Below are 17,207 nucleotides of genomic sequence, written 5' to 3'. Positions count from 1 at the left end.
GATTTCAACTAAAGATTTCTCTGATGAATTGCAGAAGGAATTGCTCCAGAGATTCTTTCTAAGATTTCTACAGAAATTCCTTCACTAATTCTATGTGATTTTCTAGAGTATGTTTTGAAGGTTTTTTTTCAGTAATTATTCCAGGGAAATGCCAAGATGTTTTACCGTAGGATATTTTCAAAGAACATCCTAAAGTAACCTCTGAAAAACATGTGAAAGTTTTAAAGTTATCCTTAATGAATAAGTATCTCTGAAAGAACTCCTGGACATTCGAAGAAAATTTCTTTAGTATTAACTAAAATCTTAAATAAACTTTTGGTGATTACATGGAAAGTTTTTGAAAAACTTATGAAGAAATGTTTGGATGAAATGTTTGCAGAATTAATCTTCTTCTTCTTCTTTCTGGCGTTACGTTCCAACTGGGACAAAGCCTGCTTCTCAGATTAGTGTTCTTATGAGCAGTTCCACAGTTATTAACTGAGAGCTTTCTATGCCGATTGACCATTTTTGCATGTGTATATCGTGTGGCAGGTACGAAGATACTCTATGCCCAGGGAATCGAGAAAATTTCCATCACGAAAAGATCCTCGACCAGCGGGATTCGAACCCACGACCCTCAGCATGGTCATGCTGAATACCTGCGCGTTTACCGCTACGGCTATCTGGGCCCCATTTTTTTTTTTTGCAGAATTAATACTTGGATGTAATGCTTGATAAATCCCTAGAAAAAAAAATTGGATTCCTTGGAGGAAACGTGGATGAATTCGTGAAGGAATCCACATGAACAGGCTGTTTTTCAAAAGTTTGGGAATAATCCTTTGTGGGTTTCCTCGGGAAAAATTCCTTAGAAATCTTTGAAAGATTTCCTAGAGTAACAACTGGAGAATTCGGTTAAAGGATTAGTGAAAATTCTAGGATAGTTTAGGAAAAAAAAACATAATAATTTCAGAAAAGGTAGTAGCGTTGCAGTCCCCATGGATTTCTTGGGGCGAATTCTGGAGAAATTTTTGTGGGCATCCTTTGGAAGTATTTTTGGGAGAATTGGTAGAGATAACTCTAAAGGTATTTCTGAAAAGGTCTCTCTAGGAGACCCTGAAAGTTTCTAATTAAAATCACTGTGGCAATTCCTGAAACTTCTCCATGGGGAATTGAGATTGAAGAAAAAAAATCGAAAAACAAATCGTCACAATCTGTTCTAAATATTTTATAAATAGTGCCATAAAACAACAGAGGGAATTTTAATCAATCAGTTTTCAAGAATTAATTAGAATTCCTTCAGCGATTTTTTTCAGCAGCAAATCAGTTTTGAAGAAATTTATTGTGACAATGCTTACAGTTAGTTTCCGAAATATTCATTGTAGATCTTCTCAAACTTTCTTCACACGACCCAGAACTTGTTGGGGGTCATGCACAAACTCTTATCGTGTCTTCCATTATCTATGAGAAGAAGTGCGACATTGATATATTGAACAGATGATAAATAGTTTAATTTATTTCTCCAGCGTTTTGCTGAAATTGTTTTTTTTTGTTTTAGTTGAATCGTGAGTAGAACAATCCTTTGACTGTCCTACCCAGATGTTTTTATGCGTAGTACCTGTCCTACCCACTTTCCGCGCCACTGTTCGTAACTGTGTGATCATGGTATGTGTAGATGGGGTTGTAAGGACCATCGGGTAGCCATGAAAACCAATTTTCATTAAGAAATATTAACTTGATATTGAAATATAGAGCAATGTAATACCAAGTATCAAATGCAGTACTTTTACAGCACAACTCAGTTCCATTTGTTGCTCATCACATACACTGAGGCAAAAATACTCAGGTTTTCCATAAATCATGACTTATGAACCAGCCAAATGATGGTTTCATTGAACGCTTAACCATTTCGAATATGGGATCATAAGTTTCATAAGTGAGAGCTTTGAATTATTTAAAAGCCATCACTCGAAATATTTTTCTAGCAATCGCTAGAGGAACTGCCCCGCTATCGATGTTGGGTACAAGTTGATCGAAAGTAGGTCACATGTTATCAAAACATGTCAATTTTTGAGCCCGCTTAAAATGAAAGGCAAACATTATTAATAATTGATAAATAAATTTTGCAATTTTCATTAAATTGGTTACAGATTTCCATTGGCTGACTTATGAAATTTAGTAATGAAATTCTGCACCAAAATCATAAGTAAACCTTAAGAATTTCAACAATAATCGTTGTGGCGCCAGATCATAATTATTCCTTGAGAAATTATTAAGTTTTTTTGCCTCAGTGTATGCCCATACCTTCCTGATTCATGGTCAATAACTAAACAGCGGATGCTGTGTCTCGCGTAACATACCCCGTTTCATTGAATTAAAGCAACAATGAGAAAGGACAATGGACAAATTCCAGCCTCCATTTAATATACTTACATATGAATATTCATTTATCCAGTACGGCTGCAAACGTTGTCTTGAGTGTTTTGGCTTTCAGCATTCAGGTCCCGCCCGCACACGGAACTAATCTCTTCCACTGACTGCGCCCTATATTGTGTGTATGTTTTATTCTGCGCTTGGCTCCTTCTACAGCTTCACGTCTGCCTGCCACCTTCTCCCCTATATGTACCCTTCTCACTCACGTTCTTGTTTGATCACTACACTTCACTGCCCTGCGGCTAGTGCAACATTTTCCGCTTTATTATCAGCCTGCCACCTACCACTGTAATTTATCACTGGTTTTATATATTTTTACGATTATTAAAAAAATCAATTCATTTTGCATTCCTGATCTTGCTCCAGAAACCCGCCCTGAACACCATATTCTGCATTATGAGTGCAGCTCTTGCCTTGCATAGCTGGAGGACAGGAAGGTGGGTTGGCTGGCTGCAAAACCTGATTTATTGTGGCAAATCTCGCCCAATCAACACTCCCTCTTCGCCTATACGTGTATGCATGTATGTATGCTGTACTTCCTGCTGCTTGGCAAAACCTCATACACAATATGCGAGAAATGGGCTACCACCACCAAACTATGGCCAATTTTTTCTTCACTCTTCTTCGGCCTCTATCTGAAGCCATTGGCACAAAGCTCTTCACCTTTGCTTATACACTTTTGCTTTATTCAACAACGCTGACGACTTCCACCGAAAAGTGGTGTTATGCATCCGCTATTCTTTCACGGTTGCTTGAATTTATATGAAGACCCATTGCACACAGTAGGTCGTGGCTTCGTGGAGAAATTCTTCTTCTTCCTCTGCTGCAATCAAACGAACCAACCTATTTGGCAGCTTTGTTTTCTGGGCCGCCTTCGATCGGTCACAATAAATCGCCACTTTGCCAAGTTCTCTAGACGACGAATGCGAATATTTTGCAAATTTCATTCATTACCACACAAATCACTTACTATTTTTACCCGACGAAAAAATACCTCTTTTGCATCACCTTACAGCTCCCTCTTCTTCTTTTTCATAGGTTGGCCTATGTACACTCTCGCACCAGTAGCAGCAGCAGCCAGCAATCAAGAGAAGAGGATGATGAAGATGATGAGCCCCAACAACCCTCCTCCACTATCCAGCTGCAGTGAAACGTGAACCAGTGCCACCACCCCGCGACGACGATTCGCGAACTAAACTGTAGCGAGCGAGCAACCGACCGACCAACCAGTCAGCACGAGTGCTGAGCGAGAATTGAGACGGGCGAGTGGTGAGACCATTCTATACAAGCAGAGCACAAAGCGAAACGCGATGATGAACAGGAAAAGATGTGAGAGCACCCCCTTTTACTTCGGTTCGCTCACATTACACTCACTATGCAATTCTTTTCACTGTCAACATTATGTTTTCTCACCGTATGATTTATGTTACTCACCGGTTAGCGATAAAGGTGCGTTGAAGAACAGGTAAACTACAAATGAACATGCGCACACATGTTTCAGCTAGAAACTGGCATAGGCCTCCAATCGCGAAACGCAACATACTGTTAGCCATCTGTACTTTGGTAGCGCAACTAGTCAGATGATGAGAGATTTGATTTTTCACGCATCCATCACATGCCGCTGGGGGGAAAAATATTTTATTTTCCTGATATAGGACGGTTCACAGTGAAACAGTTAAACGGAAAAGGTAGGAATATCCATTCTCTATGTTCTACATACGTTTGTTTTTTGTATTATTGCACTACTTTCATAAAAAATGAGATCCGGCTGGTAGGAGCACTAGTTTGAGGTTGGAAAACCAGGATATGTGAGGTTAGTTTCATTGGAACTTTCGCCTGAGCGATTTTTGCGCTTGAATAAAACACGCTTCGGGACATTCTCCGCTGCCCCTAAAACTACCATTGGGTAGATAAATGAATTCTCTACCATTGGATCTCATTCAATTTCATACATAAGTGAAGTAAGCGGTGAAAATAAATAATTTGTTCCGAATGTTTTGAAACCATGAATGAGTTTGACATTGCTCTCGTCAACCATCATCATGACGACAGCAGCACACCCCACCGGACGAATTGTCGTATTGGGAGCGAATTGGAAATCCCAAATGGTTTAGGTTTTCAATCCATCTCTTAAGGAATGCTTGAATTTGAAATGAATTTGAATTTCACCTAATGCCTGATTGCGATTTGTTTCGAAATTTCCAGAACATCTTCTATTTTTAAAATCCGTGTTGATTTTGATCATTGGTCGACACTATCCGTATAAAAAAAGGTCTAGCCGACATCTTGCTGTAAGTCAATTCATAAAAAAGGGCTGTAAAATGTGAGGTATAAGGGCGAGATTCTTCTATAAAATCATGCAAATCGGTAGAAAAACGAATAACCGAACATAAGAAAATTTTACGTGTTTTATGACACGTCGTCTCCCCAAGAATTTAGAAGCAGGGCAAAGTTGTTGGTCAATTTGGCCACCTGAAGGATAAATAGATAAAAGTGCAGAAAATATTATGAAATCTTCAGATTTTCATATTTTCCCATGACTGGCGATTAGGGTGCGGCTTATTCCATGAAAATTTTCAAAACACTATCATGAGTCATTTCCATTTGAATTGCATGTAGAAAAGTGTATTTTGTAACTTGAAGATTTATCTTAAGTCACTTGCGCCACCCCTAAATTTTAATACTTAGGCTCAAATTCTAAACTTTCTCTCATTATGTGCTTTAAATTGAAAAAGCACAATTTTGGTTTTGAGAAACTTCTGAAAATCAATCCTCACCCTTGGTGGTCCGTCATATGGAAACATAGTTGTTCCTATCAAGATCAGCCAATTTTTAACCCCACCATATAGCGGAAGCTGCTCGTTAAACAGCAACGCGGATTCCGACGGTGTCAGTTGGTTTAGCAGTGTTCTCGTCCATTTCCACTCAATGCCAGTGATCGTCGTCGTCGTCGTCGTCGTCTCAGTATACTTCAACCATGATGAGGATTCTATTTTTGGGTCGGTTGTACTTTCATTATCATCTCGTTTTGTCGATGGCTCGAAACAGAAAAGCGCCATCGTCAGTCAGTAGAGAAGCAGCAATTTTGTTCTCGTTTCGCATCGCAAATTGGCCTCTCCTCGAGCGCAAGAGAAAAAATCAATCCAACAGGCAGCAACAGCTGACGGGTTGCTGCACGAGTCGCAAATTTCGTACAGACAATTTCGACACTGAAATTACTTATAATTGTTTGTAGGGCTCTTACGAAGAAACAATTTCGAAACTTACGCACAAATGACATGATTCAGATTTTTACGTAAAATGTAGTTAGACCATTGTAGACTATACAGTAGCAAATTTATCTAGAAATTAGAAGCTATTGCACTATTGGTAATCTATTTTGAAGTTTCAATATTGTTGAGTAAGATCGCAACCTCGCTGACCATATTGAGTACGAGCGTGGTAACGCCAGTGGTGATCATTCTTCAAAACGATATCTCAACGAACCACAAATATTTTGCCTCCGAACACTGTGATATCGTCGATGGGCATAACAATAGGTGTAGAAGGGTGAGAATGGGTCAAACATAATTTGAAATATATCCGCAAATATCTGAAATATTGATGTACAATTTAAATGATGCATTCTCTCCCGAGGGGCCCAGATAGCCGTAGCGGTGAACGCGCAGCTATTCAGCATGACCATGCTGAGGGTTGTGGGTTCGAATCCCGCTGGTCGAGGATCCTTTCGTAAAGGAAATTTTCTCGATTCCCAGGGCATAGAGTATCTTCGTACCTGCCACACGATATACACATGCAGAAATGGTCAATCGGCAAAGAAAGCTCTCAGTTAATAACTGTGGAAGTGCTCATAAGAACACTAATCTGAGAAGCAGGCTTTGTCCCAGTTGGGAAGTAACGCCAGAAAAAAGAAGAATTCTCTCCCGACAAACTTATATTCGAAACTTTTAGCACCATTATCCTCAAAATTAAATTTATGATAACTTTGTAGAACATCAAATTTGTCTAAAATAAGAGGTGAACCCGCCTAAGGCTGAAAGCCTCTATAATAAAGAAAATCAAATCAATCAATTTGTCTAAAATGGAAACCAGTCTTAGTAAAAAATAGTTTTCTCCAAAATATTTTTCATTTTTATTAAAAAACAAATCATCTTTGTTTGAGCATAACTTCATAAATACTCAACCAATTTCAAATATGTTTACATGTTTTTGAAGCAAATTTTTATGTTATTGAACTGTTCATATAACACATATTTCTAAAAAATGTTTTTGGCTTAGTTATTTAACAAAAGCTATCCAAAAACATGATTTTTCAAAAAAAAAATATTATTGAAGTTTTTTGCCGGAAATTGCATGTTTTTAAGCTTAAGTGGATAAAGCATCGTGTTTTAATTACGAGTTGAACAGTGCATATATTTTTTTTAACATGCGCAAAAATATTTTTGTTTCAAAATTAATTAAAATTTGTTGCGAGATCCTTGTTAAAGGTTTAACAAATGAGAAAACCCAGTTTCAGCTTTAGAGGTATTATTTAACTGGCAACATTTTGAAGAAAATCGGTTAAGTATTCATTAAGTTAAATTTTTTAGTAAAATGAGGAAACATTTGGAGTAAAATACTTTTAACAAAAACTTGTTTTGAACTAGACGAGAAAATGGTGCTAAAACTTTCAAAATTGGTTGGTAACGAAGTTATGGGGACTTCACTGAAGGCCTTTTTTAATAATTTGACGCTTGTGCCACCTCTAAATCTCAATATTTTTAACTCAAACTTTGAAGTTTCTCTTTAATTGTGATTTGAATTCATAAGAACACACGAATTTATGGTTTTGAGAACTTTTGAAAAATAAGCCGCACCCTTCTTTTCAGTAGACATTGAAGTTTTAACATTCTATAGTTTCGTCAAAAATTCACAAATAAGAAATATTTTTAATTCATGCATTAAAAATTAAAATTTCGGAGATGGTTTTCCGGATTCATGTCCAAATTTATTGGGGTAGCTAGGGTATTTCTAAATGGAAATTGTGGAAAGAATTTAAGAAACCTTATCAAAAACTTTAAAACAATCAGAAGAACATTGATATTTGATAGAATATATCGCCTGTTTCAGTTTGGATACTATTGTGGTTCATTTCGGGAACGTGGCAACGAATACTGGTAGCGACACTTCCAGAATATCATATACTGATACCTTTCGACGGCTCAAAATTCATGATTTTTCACGCAAAAGTGATTAAATATCATATCATGAATTTTAAAGTAATTTTACCATTTTCAGACACTCGGTGACAGGTTCCGATAGGGATCCAAATGACTTATTTTGTCATTGGCGTACGGCGGCTTGAATTTCATGGTTTTTCACACAGAAAAAAGTTGACATTATCTCATATATGTAACTGTGGAAGTGATTACAAAAATACTAAGCTGAGAAGTAGGCTCTCTCCTGCCAAGAATAAAAGGAGAAGTTGTAAGATTAGATTCTTCAAAAATATTTTCAAAAAAAAAAAATCGTGGGGGAAATTGCAAACTTGAAAAATCAACCATAGAAAAAAAAATTGGAGGTAATCCAGGAAGAATTTTTTTTTAAATTGTTAAGGAAATGCGGAAAGATTGTTGCAAAAACGTGTGAAATTTCTGGTAGAAAAGCTTAGGGATGTTTAAGCAGTATCTATTTGAAAATATGCTGAACAAAACCGATTGAAAATCTATGAACAAAGTTCTGCGCAAGTGTCTAACGTAATTCATGGAAGAGTCCTTGTGTGTTTCCTGTAGGAGTTATTCATGCAATCCTTCAAGAAAAAATGTAATAATTAGAACAATCATTTAAAGATTAAAGATAAGCGGTAAAAAATTGAGAAAACCGAGAGGTGAAAATAAAATTTGGGAGCTCCTGATGATTTTAAGTTTTCTTAGTATATTTTTGAGGAAATTCACAGAAAAATCTCTGAAGGCTTTCCAAGAAAAATTAAATATAGGAATTCCGAGAAGGATTTTTTTTAAATGCCAGAGAGATTTCTTGTAGTTTTTTTAACGTCAGCTTTCATAATGACTCGTTCAAAAGCAAATTTATACGGTTCGAATGCGCATTTAAATTGCCATATATTGATTTTATTCGAAGTTTTCTTGATGGAGGAATATTTTGAAAACTCCTAATTTTTTTACAGGATATATCCCTGAAACTAACTCCAGGCTACTCATGGTCTTGTTTAGAACTTTTTTTAAAATGGCAACTCCAGGGAACTTAGCAGATCTCTGCTTAAGGCAAACCATGACCTCTCAGGTAACTCGTTCAACATGTGTAATACTTCTCATAGACCAGAAAAAAACTCTTTGAATAATCTCCAGTGGCAGTGATGCATTTTAAACAGAACGCGAGCCAAAAGTGAACTGAATGTTCTAATTTTGCACGTGAACGCAGTAAACATTGAACTCTTGTGCAAGATTCTGACGCTGCTCACTTCAAAATGCTCAGTGAAGCACAAAACGTAAAAACACTACTTCAAACTACATTGAATTAATATCACGCACAATCTATGGAACCTTAAATGTTCCTTGATATCTTTTGTAAATAATTTTGCTTTAAAATATCGCTTGAATCCGCCAAGAAAACAATTTTTTTCTCGCGTTCATTTTTCAGCCCCTTTAAGCTGAAACTTTTTAACTGATCAATGTTCAAGCCTACTTGAACTCCCATTTGAAAGTTTGAACTAGAACGCAAACTGGACGCGTTCAAATGCAACACTGGATTGATACCCATATTGTTGGGTTTATACTGATAAGCTTGTAGTCGCATATAAAACCAGTTCTAGAATGACCATCAGCACATCAGATGAAACCCTAACAAACAGAAACAGTTCTCTGATATAGTATTTGGAAGTTTGGTACCCATACTTATGGACATCAGGACATGACTAGACTGGATAATATTCCTAGCTTTTGAATGTAAATACTTGTGCGTTGTGCAGACAATCTATACGAAATCCGACAGACTTGAGTGGGCTGGTCACTCAGTGTAAATGTAAGAGAAAAGATGTTGAGAATTCAGTATAGATGCATATAGAGATCGCTGATTCCGTGAAACATTGCATACACATGACCATTCCGCTGTAGAACAGTGCGAAGCGAAAGAGTATTAATTTAAAACTTTCATTTGAATCGAGAATATTTGAGGCTTTATATTCGAATATTAAAAATTGATATGATTTAACCCTCTAATATTCAAAATTTTATTTTGGATCTAAATATCATTTTTAGATTTCTGAAATCGTTCTAAACACGTTTCGAGCAACGATTTATTTTAATTCGCAAATCTATGAATTTGGTTTTTGGCTTTCATAAATTTTATTTTAGAACATTCTTATCCTTTTTCGTTTTTCCTGAAGCATTTTCTATTTACTGATTATTGACAATAAAAAAAATGTCTTTACGGTTTTTGAAAATATTTTTTTTTGTTTTATTTTCAGGTACTTTTTTATTTTTCGTGTAACTAACGGGAAAACAGGTTTGAAATTATTTTAATACCATAAGGCTCTTCTTCTGTTGTTGGTTGATTGTAGAAAAATATAAAAGGTACGATTTTTTGTATTACACATTAAATGAACCACAGGTATTTCCATGGTACAAAATACATTTTTTTCAAGCATTTTTCGAAATTACAAAAAAGTTTCAAGTCATGAAAAACTTTCCATATATGTTTTGGTACAAGGTTCAAGCCAAAACTAAAATCATTTTAATTTAAAATACAAAAAATTCCAAAATGTACCCCGTCCAGTAGCGTAGCTATAGGGGTGCGATAGGTGCGGTCTGCCCCGGGCTATGGATTCTTGGGGGTGCCAAAATTCATGGTGGAAATTTTCTTATAGAATTAGGAATTGAGTTCCCTCCAAAACTTGTTATGAAGTCTCCTCTAGCAGGAATTCGTCTAGAAATTCCTTGCATGATTTCTTAATATATGCAAAAGAGGAATTATCCTTCAAAATTTGCTCCACCAAATCTTTCAGCAGTCTAATAACGGATTACAATGAAAATTCTCTCAATTTTTTTACGAAATTCCTGTAAATTTCTTGTAACGATTCCTCCAGATTACACTGAAATACCTCGTAAATATTCATACATTTTTTTTCCTGGAATGAACAAAGGTTTATTCTAGGATTGGTGAAATTCATATAGATTTTTTTTCGAGAAATTATATATGAATTCTTCGAAAAGATCGCTTGGCAATTTTTCAGAACTACTTTCAACCGTTTTTGGAATCAATCTTACCCCACAAACTCTCTCAGGAATTGTTCCATAAATTCATCCAAGTATTATTCCACAAAATATATTAGGAATTCTTCCAGGAATTCTAACAATAAATTTAACCAGGGATTCTCCATATTTTTTTCCATAAATTAGGAGTTTTTTTAAAGATGTCTTGAATCATTTTTGAAGTAAATTTTACTTGAACTTTTTAATTTGAAAAATGATTAAGTTTTTAAGGCAAAGAAACATCGAAGTCAAACCTCGAATTTTCAAGAAGCACAAATTTAGAGAACCAAGATTTTTCTCAGGTATTCACTTCAATAATTTCTGAAAAATTTACTTTGCATCTTCTTGGACAAATTACTAGTATTGTACCAATAATTGCTCACTTCGTTGGGAAATTGTTGTTTGTTCTTGTTGTTTACCAAACAAAAAGCTAAAACGACTTCAACAATGGATCAATGCACGAGTTCATTATCTGACGTTTGAGCGGTGCCGAGTTATTTACGTGACCATGGCAACGAGTGAATTTGGCACCGCTCAAACGTCAAATTAGTGAACTCGTGCAAAGGTCCATAGATGAACACAAAGTTCATTATTTTTAATCCCAAATATTAATGTTGATTGAAAGTATATTATTATTTATATTTATATTATAAATTGACTAGTCACCTGACACACCAGGCACACCGAATTTGATTCCGCACCGGGCCCCAAAAACCCAAGCTACGCCGCTGACCCCGTCTAAAGGCGGGGTTGAGTATTAGAGGGTTGAGCGTTTTAGAAACGCTTACACACAATCTGTTCTACGATCACTAGAATTTAGTATCAGATTTCTTAGCGAGAAGCATTTTTACAAATTGGGGCCATTTTTGTAATCAAAGTAAGACATTTCCATATATCGCTAAACGCCTAGTGTTGCGACCGCTTAGAGAGTATTTCAATGGAACTGGCGACACTGCCATCTGCAAGTCGGTTACTCGATTGTGCTTTGATTCGTAAATAGTGTGAAGGAATCGCTTGGAGTGTAAGTGTCTCTGGAAGTGTCGATTGTGAAACTATCATGTGACCAGGTGATTTGTTCAATAAATTTTGTACTTGAATGAAAGAAATGTACTCCACGTTCTTTATGATCATTATCCAATTCAATGTCAACTGCAATGATGTCAAACAGTAGTTTGGTTTCGGGATCCATTGCACATCCTTCATCAAAGTTACCCCAAAACAGAAAACCGGCTTTCGAGCACTTGTTTTAAAAATATAATTTATTAATCTTTGAAAAATATTCAGAATTTCTTTCAAAAACTATCAAAGTTATCCCGTTTTACGATATTTGGAATAATATCGATGAAGGTGGGACTCAGAGATGTGATTGGATCCATTTAGTTGTCAGATTTTATCTAAAATTTGAATTTTTACAGTGCACCTGTTACCGAATTGATAAATTTAACTCACAAAAATGATGTCTGTGATCGGTAACACCTTGTAGAGGAATTAATAACTACATGTTCTCCCGCTTTCCAAAGGCTAGTAAAAGTAGTTAAGTGGGATCTCATGGCTCAAAAGCAAAAGTCCGTCTTACTGGCATTCTCCAACTGTGCTGTTGATGCCCCGATTCGTCCACCTTGCATGCGACTCAACCGGAGTAGATTTTAATAACTGCCATTTGTATGCTATAAACCGACACCATTCGAGAACACAGAACCAGAGTGTGTTCTCTTTGTGGTTTGCGTGGTTGGCTCTTTGTTGAACAAGTAGTATCAAATCACCTACACCGCACATTTTGATACGCGATTTCCTGCGTGAACTAATGGGTGATCATACGGTCGGTACGATTCCCGAGCAAAACAAAAAAAAACAAAGGAATTATTTTAAGGCGCCCACTCTTATTACTTATCGAAGCCGTTGCTCATTTTTACTTGCTATGCTTTCTTCCTCACATTCGATTCGACCGGTAACCAGCTTATGCGATGCGTGGCTGGAGACTTTTTTTTTGTCGATTTGAAACTTGAATAATTCAACAAATCGCCGTCGTCATCATAATCAAAAAGTGCTCGCAATAGGTTTCCGCATGTGGTAGGTTGCGCCTCAGCATTGCCTTTCATTATCCAGTCAATCGGCCGGTCTTAGTCACGTCATATGGTCGAAATCTTGAAATTGAATTTTCTGTGGTATAGATATCGGATGGAACTTTCGAGTCGAATGGATGCGACAGAGGGACGTTGACCGTTACCGTCTGTGGTCGCACTAACGACTGTTAATTCGTTGCGTGAAGCGCTCTGAATCAGCGCGTGGGCCTGATCAATTGAATGATCTCTCGGCGGCGGCTGCGGTGATGACACAGGCGAACTTATTCGTCCATGTGAATCATTTTTAGCACGCAGTGGCGGATTTTTTTTTTTGGAAAGCATATGTGATTGTTGCTAAAGCTATTACGACAATTTTACGACTGGTGTGGCGCGCCGGTTGTGACTTATCAACAGCAGAGGTGAAAGAGTAAGCTATAGACAACAGATTCTATTATTTCATTCCATGGAGATTGGCCTGAGTTACCTATTTCTTGAATGTTTAGAAATACTCTATACAGTTGTCAAGGAGGGAGTTTCATCAAGAAATTCAAATTTTACGCAACACATTAGGGGCCTTCTTTAGCCTAGTCGTTGGAGTCCGCAGCCAGCTACAAAGCAAAGCCATCCTGAAGGTATCTGGGTTCGATTCCCGGTCGGTCCAGGATCTTTTGTAACGTAAATTCCCTGGGCATAGAGTAGTATCATCGTACCTGCCACATGATATGCGAATGCGAAAATGGCAAATTTGGCAAAGAAAGCTCTCAGTGAATAATTGTGGAAATGGTCATTGAACACTAAGCTGAGAAGCATGCTCTGTTCCAGTGAGGACGTAATGCCTTAAAGAAGAAGAAGTAAACATACTTAACATCCCATTTTACATTGGAACTTTGCTTAGTAAACGATTTGATGTGTAATATTTCATGAGGATATCACAAAAAATCAAAGTTTTTGCAATTGCTGAAAACACTATATGGATCACTTTTCAAATAATGGATCAAATTGTGACAATTTATGGATCAGCGGGCAAAACCAAGATTTTTCACCAATTAATTAATAATTTGTCGTATGTTAACAATGCGTTACATACACGCTGTGAACTAAACTATCAAAATTCATACATTTTGCCTTATGAAAGGTGGAACGGTTATTGCAATACGAATGCTTTATGTATCATTTTAGCATCAACTTACTTCAAGGCGTCGATAGGCGCGTGGTGTGAACACGGGTCTAACGAACGCAAAGTCCTTGGATCGATTCCAGGTTGCCGCAAAACATATTTTTGTTTTCAAAGTTTGGTTTCATAAGGCTAAGCTATGAACTTCAACCCGATTTATGGTGGCGTATTTTCATAAGTGATTCCTATGTATTTCGATAGTCTATTTGCCTGAGTGTATATTATAACGAGGAATATCACTAAGGGCGATCAGGTGGCCAATAATCAAATAAATTACTTGTTTTGATAGTTTTTTCTTCTACATCATTTTCGGCTGCTTGGGCACGTCAGGAGTTAATCATCAATATTAACCTCCTTTTCCCGAGCAGCCTAGATAGCCGCGTAGTGTCGGTAGCGGTTGTTTCAACTGGCTAAGAATTAACACTACGGACTGCCTGTTCCGGTGGTAAAAGTCCACCTCACAGGTGACCCCTAATTTATGGTGTGATGCGTACCGTGCCTAAGAATGAATGGTTAGGGGGGTCTAAATAAAACCTAACCGCAAACGGAGCCTGTGGGGTACCAGGGCGCCCTCCACAGTATTGAGTCCTTCCTGTGCTACCCGGAGCAATGGTGCAGGTGACCTTGTGTTTCTCCGAGATAATCGGCTGCCCTTCTTCAGTCTCTATCTTGAGGCTTAATAAGGGTGGGATTATGAATATGTTGACATTTAATTTAAATTATCACCTATATGGATTCGCATTATGCGTTTTACACAGTGTATTCTGTGCTCTTTCGCCTTTGGCGACTTTAAATAGATACCGATCTGGTTTTTTCGCTGCTGGTCCTTTTCGTGCTGAGATTGCAAAAAGCTTAATCCTGCCTAGTTTGGGTAGTGGCTACGGTTAGGTTAGCTCAGATCAATCTTCAGCATAAAAGAACAGCAACGATCAATCTTTGCAGACTCATGCAAAATGGTGCAGCCCAAGTGGCGCTAGTTCAAGAACCCTACTTTCGTAGAGGGAACTTCTATCTAGGTAACCTTGTGGACCCAGTTTTTGCTACTTTTAGCAAGCTTGAAATGGCAAACTCGCGCTCCATGCCCCGCGCATGCGTGCTCGTTAATAAAGCAATCGTTGCTACACTCATTTCTGAGTTAACTACCAGAGATGTATGTGCTGTCACAATCGATGTTTCTGTTGGTGACCTCAACAGGAAATACGTCTATTGTTCGGTATATTTACCACATGATGAACCATCCCCAACGGATGACTTCAAACGAGTTGTCGTACACTGCGTAACAAAAGGCCTTCCGCTGATTGTGGGCAGTGATGCCAATGCTCATCACATCATCTGGGGCAGCTCGGATATCAATTTGAGAGGCTCCAGTCTGATGGAATACTTAAGTAGTACAGACCTTGGATTACTTAACATAGGCAATCGCCCAACCTTCATGGTTTCTAATAGAGAAGAAGTGTTAGACATAACGCTCTGCTCGAATAGAATCAGTCACGAGTTGACGAATTGGCATGTATCAGATGAGGAATCATTATCTGATCATCGCTACATCTTCTTTGAACATTCAAATGTAACTGCGCAGACTTTGCGTTTTAGGAATCCCCGGTCAACAAACTGGGAACTCTACATTGAATTGGTTGCGACCAAATTTCATGGATATTCTCCGTCCATTGAAAATCCAAGTGATCTGGATGATGCCGTTGATACTACAACATCCTACATTATGGAAGCTTTTGAAGAAGCATGTCCTCTGCGGTCTGTAAAGACTACAAGAGGGACCCCATGGTGGAATTCCGATCTGACTAGACTCAGGAAACAATGTAGAAGGAGTTGGAACAGACGCCGTTCAGCTGGATCAGAGTCGTTCAAGTCAGCTCGCAAGGCTTACAAGAAGGCTCTTCGTTCTGCTGAACGATCCGGCTGGAAAAACCTTTGTACAAATGTTTCCAGTTTGAGTGAAGTCAGTCGGTTGAACAAAATTCTTGCAAAATCTAAGGATTTCCAAGTTAACGAAATTCGCTTACCTAATGGTGACTTTACTTCTTCCGATGAAGAAGTTTTAGAATGTTTATTCAATACACACTTCCCCGGATGTGTGGACATAACATCTACGGATGAACCAAATGTCTTTTCATGTAGTTACGAGTCTCTGGCCTCGGCTCGCAGTATCGTAACTACTGAATCGATTCAATGGGCACTTAATAGTTTTGCTCCTTTCAAATCTCCAGGAGCGGATGGGATTTATCCTGTTCTGCTCCAAAAGGGATTTGAGTTTATCAAACATGTTTTGAAAAAGCTACTTGTAAGCAGTTTTGCTACCGGGTACATTCCCAAATCCTGGCGTGATATTACTGTAAAGTTTATCCCAAAAGGAGGACGTGCGTCGTATGAGGAAGCGAAGAGTTTTAGACCAATCAGTCTGACCTCTTTTCTTCTGAAATGTCTGGAACGCATTATCGATCATCACATCCGTGATGTTTATTTGGCAAACATGCCTCTTCATGTGAATCAACATGCTTACCAATCTGGAAAGTCCACTGTGACTCTTTTACACAAAGTTGTATACGATATCGAGAAAGCATTCGCTCAGAAGCAATCGTGCTTAGGTGTTTTCTTGGATATTGAGGGTGCCTTTGATAACGTGTCTTTCGATGCCATATTGGAAGCCGCACGAAACCATGGGCTACCTACAATGATTACCAATTGGATTCATCAAATGCTCAAAAACCGACATCTCTTCTCGACATTGCGTCAAGCAGCGATTCGAAAATTGAGTGTTTGCGGATGCCCCCAAGGGGGAGTCTTGTCACCACTTTTGTGGAATCTCGTAGCAGATACGCTATTGAGGCAACTCAATAATTGCGGTTTTCCAACTTATGGATTTGCCGACGACTATCTAGCTCTGATAGTTGGTATGTGCATAAGCACCCTATTCGACCTGATGCAAAGTGCTCTTCAGGTAGTCGAGAGTTGGTGTCGCCAATATGGCCTTTCGGTTAACCCGAATAAAACATCTATTGTTCTTTTTACGGAAAGACGAAACCGCGATGGAATTCGACCTTTACGTCTTTTTGGCACTGAGATTAATGTGACTGATCAAGTAAAGTATGTCGGAGTCATTCTAGATTCCAAACTTTCATGGACACCTCACATTGATTTCAGAGTCAAAAAAGCTTGTATGGCCTTCGGTCAATGCCGGCGAACCTTTGGTAAAACTTGGGGCCTCAAACCCAAATATATCAAATGGATTTACATAACAGTTGTTCGACCAATATTGGCATATGGATGTCTTGTGTGGTGGCAAAAGGGCGAAGTGAG

General features: G+C 37.9%; 1 protein-coding gene across 5 annotated transcripts in view; it reads right to left on the bottom strand.

Annotated features, from left to right (window-relative positions):
• The window catches only part of LOC5567467 (transmembrane channel-like protein 7), a 100,463-nt gene that overhangs the window by 72,832 nt on the left and 10,424 nt on the right, over positions 1 to 17,207 (bottom strand). The window contains exons 1-2 of one of the 5 annotated variants that reach the window (XM_021852787.1): positions 3,380 to 3,682; positions 2,410 to 2,708 (exon numbers count right to left, since the gene is read on the bottom strand). The exons of 1 other annotated variant lie outside the window; for it this stretch is intronic. The gene's annotated coding sequence lies outside the window, so the exon portion shown is untranslated. Of the gene's footprint in view, positions 1 to 2,409; positions 2,709 to 3,379; positions 3,683 to 17,207 lie in introns of those variants that run through there. 3 more of the 5 variants (XM_021852788.1, XM_021852789.1, XM_021852791.1) reach the window with 3 other exon arrangements.

Source organism: Aedes aegypti, chromosome 3, assembly GCF_002204515.2.
Source record: "Aedes aegypti strain LVP_AGWG chromosome 3, AaegL5.0 Primary Assembly, whole genome shotgun sequence".
Taxonomy (NCBI): domain Eukaryota; kingdom Metazoa; phylum Arthropoda; class Insecta; order Diptera; family Culicidae; genus Aedes; species Aedes aegypti.
This window is presented reverse-complemented; position numbering and strand designations above follow the sequence as displayed.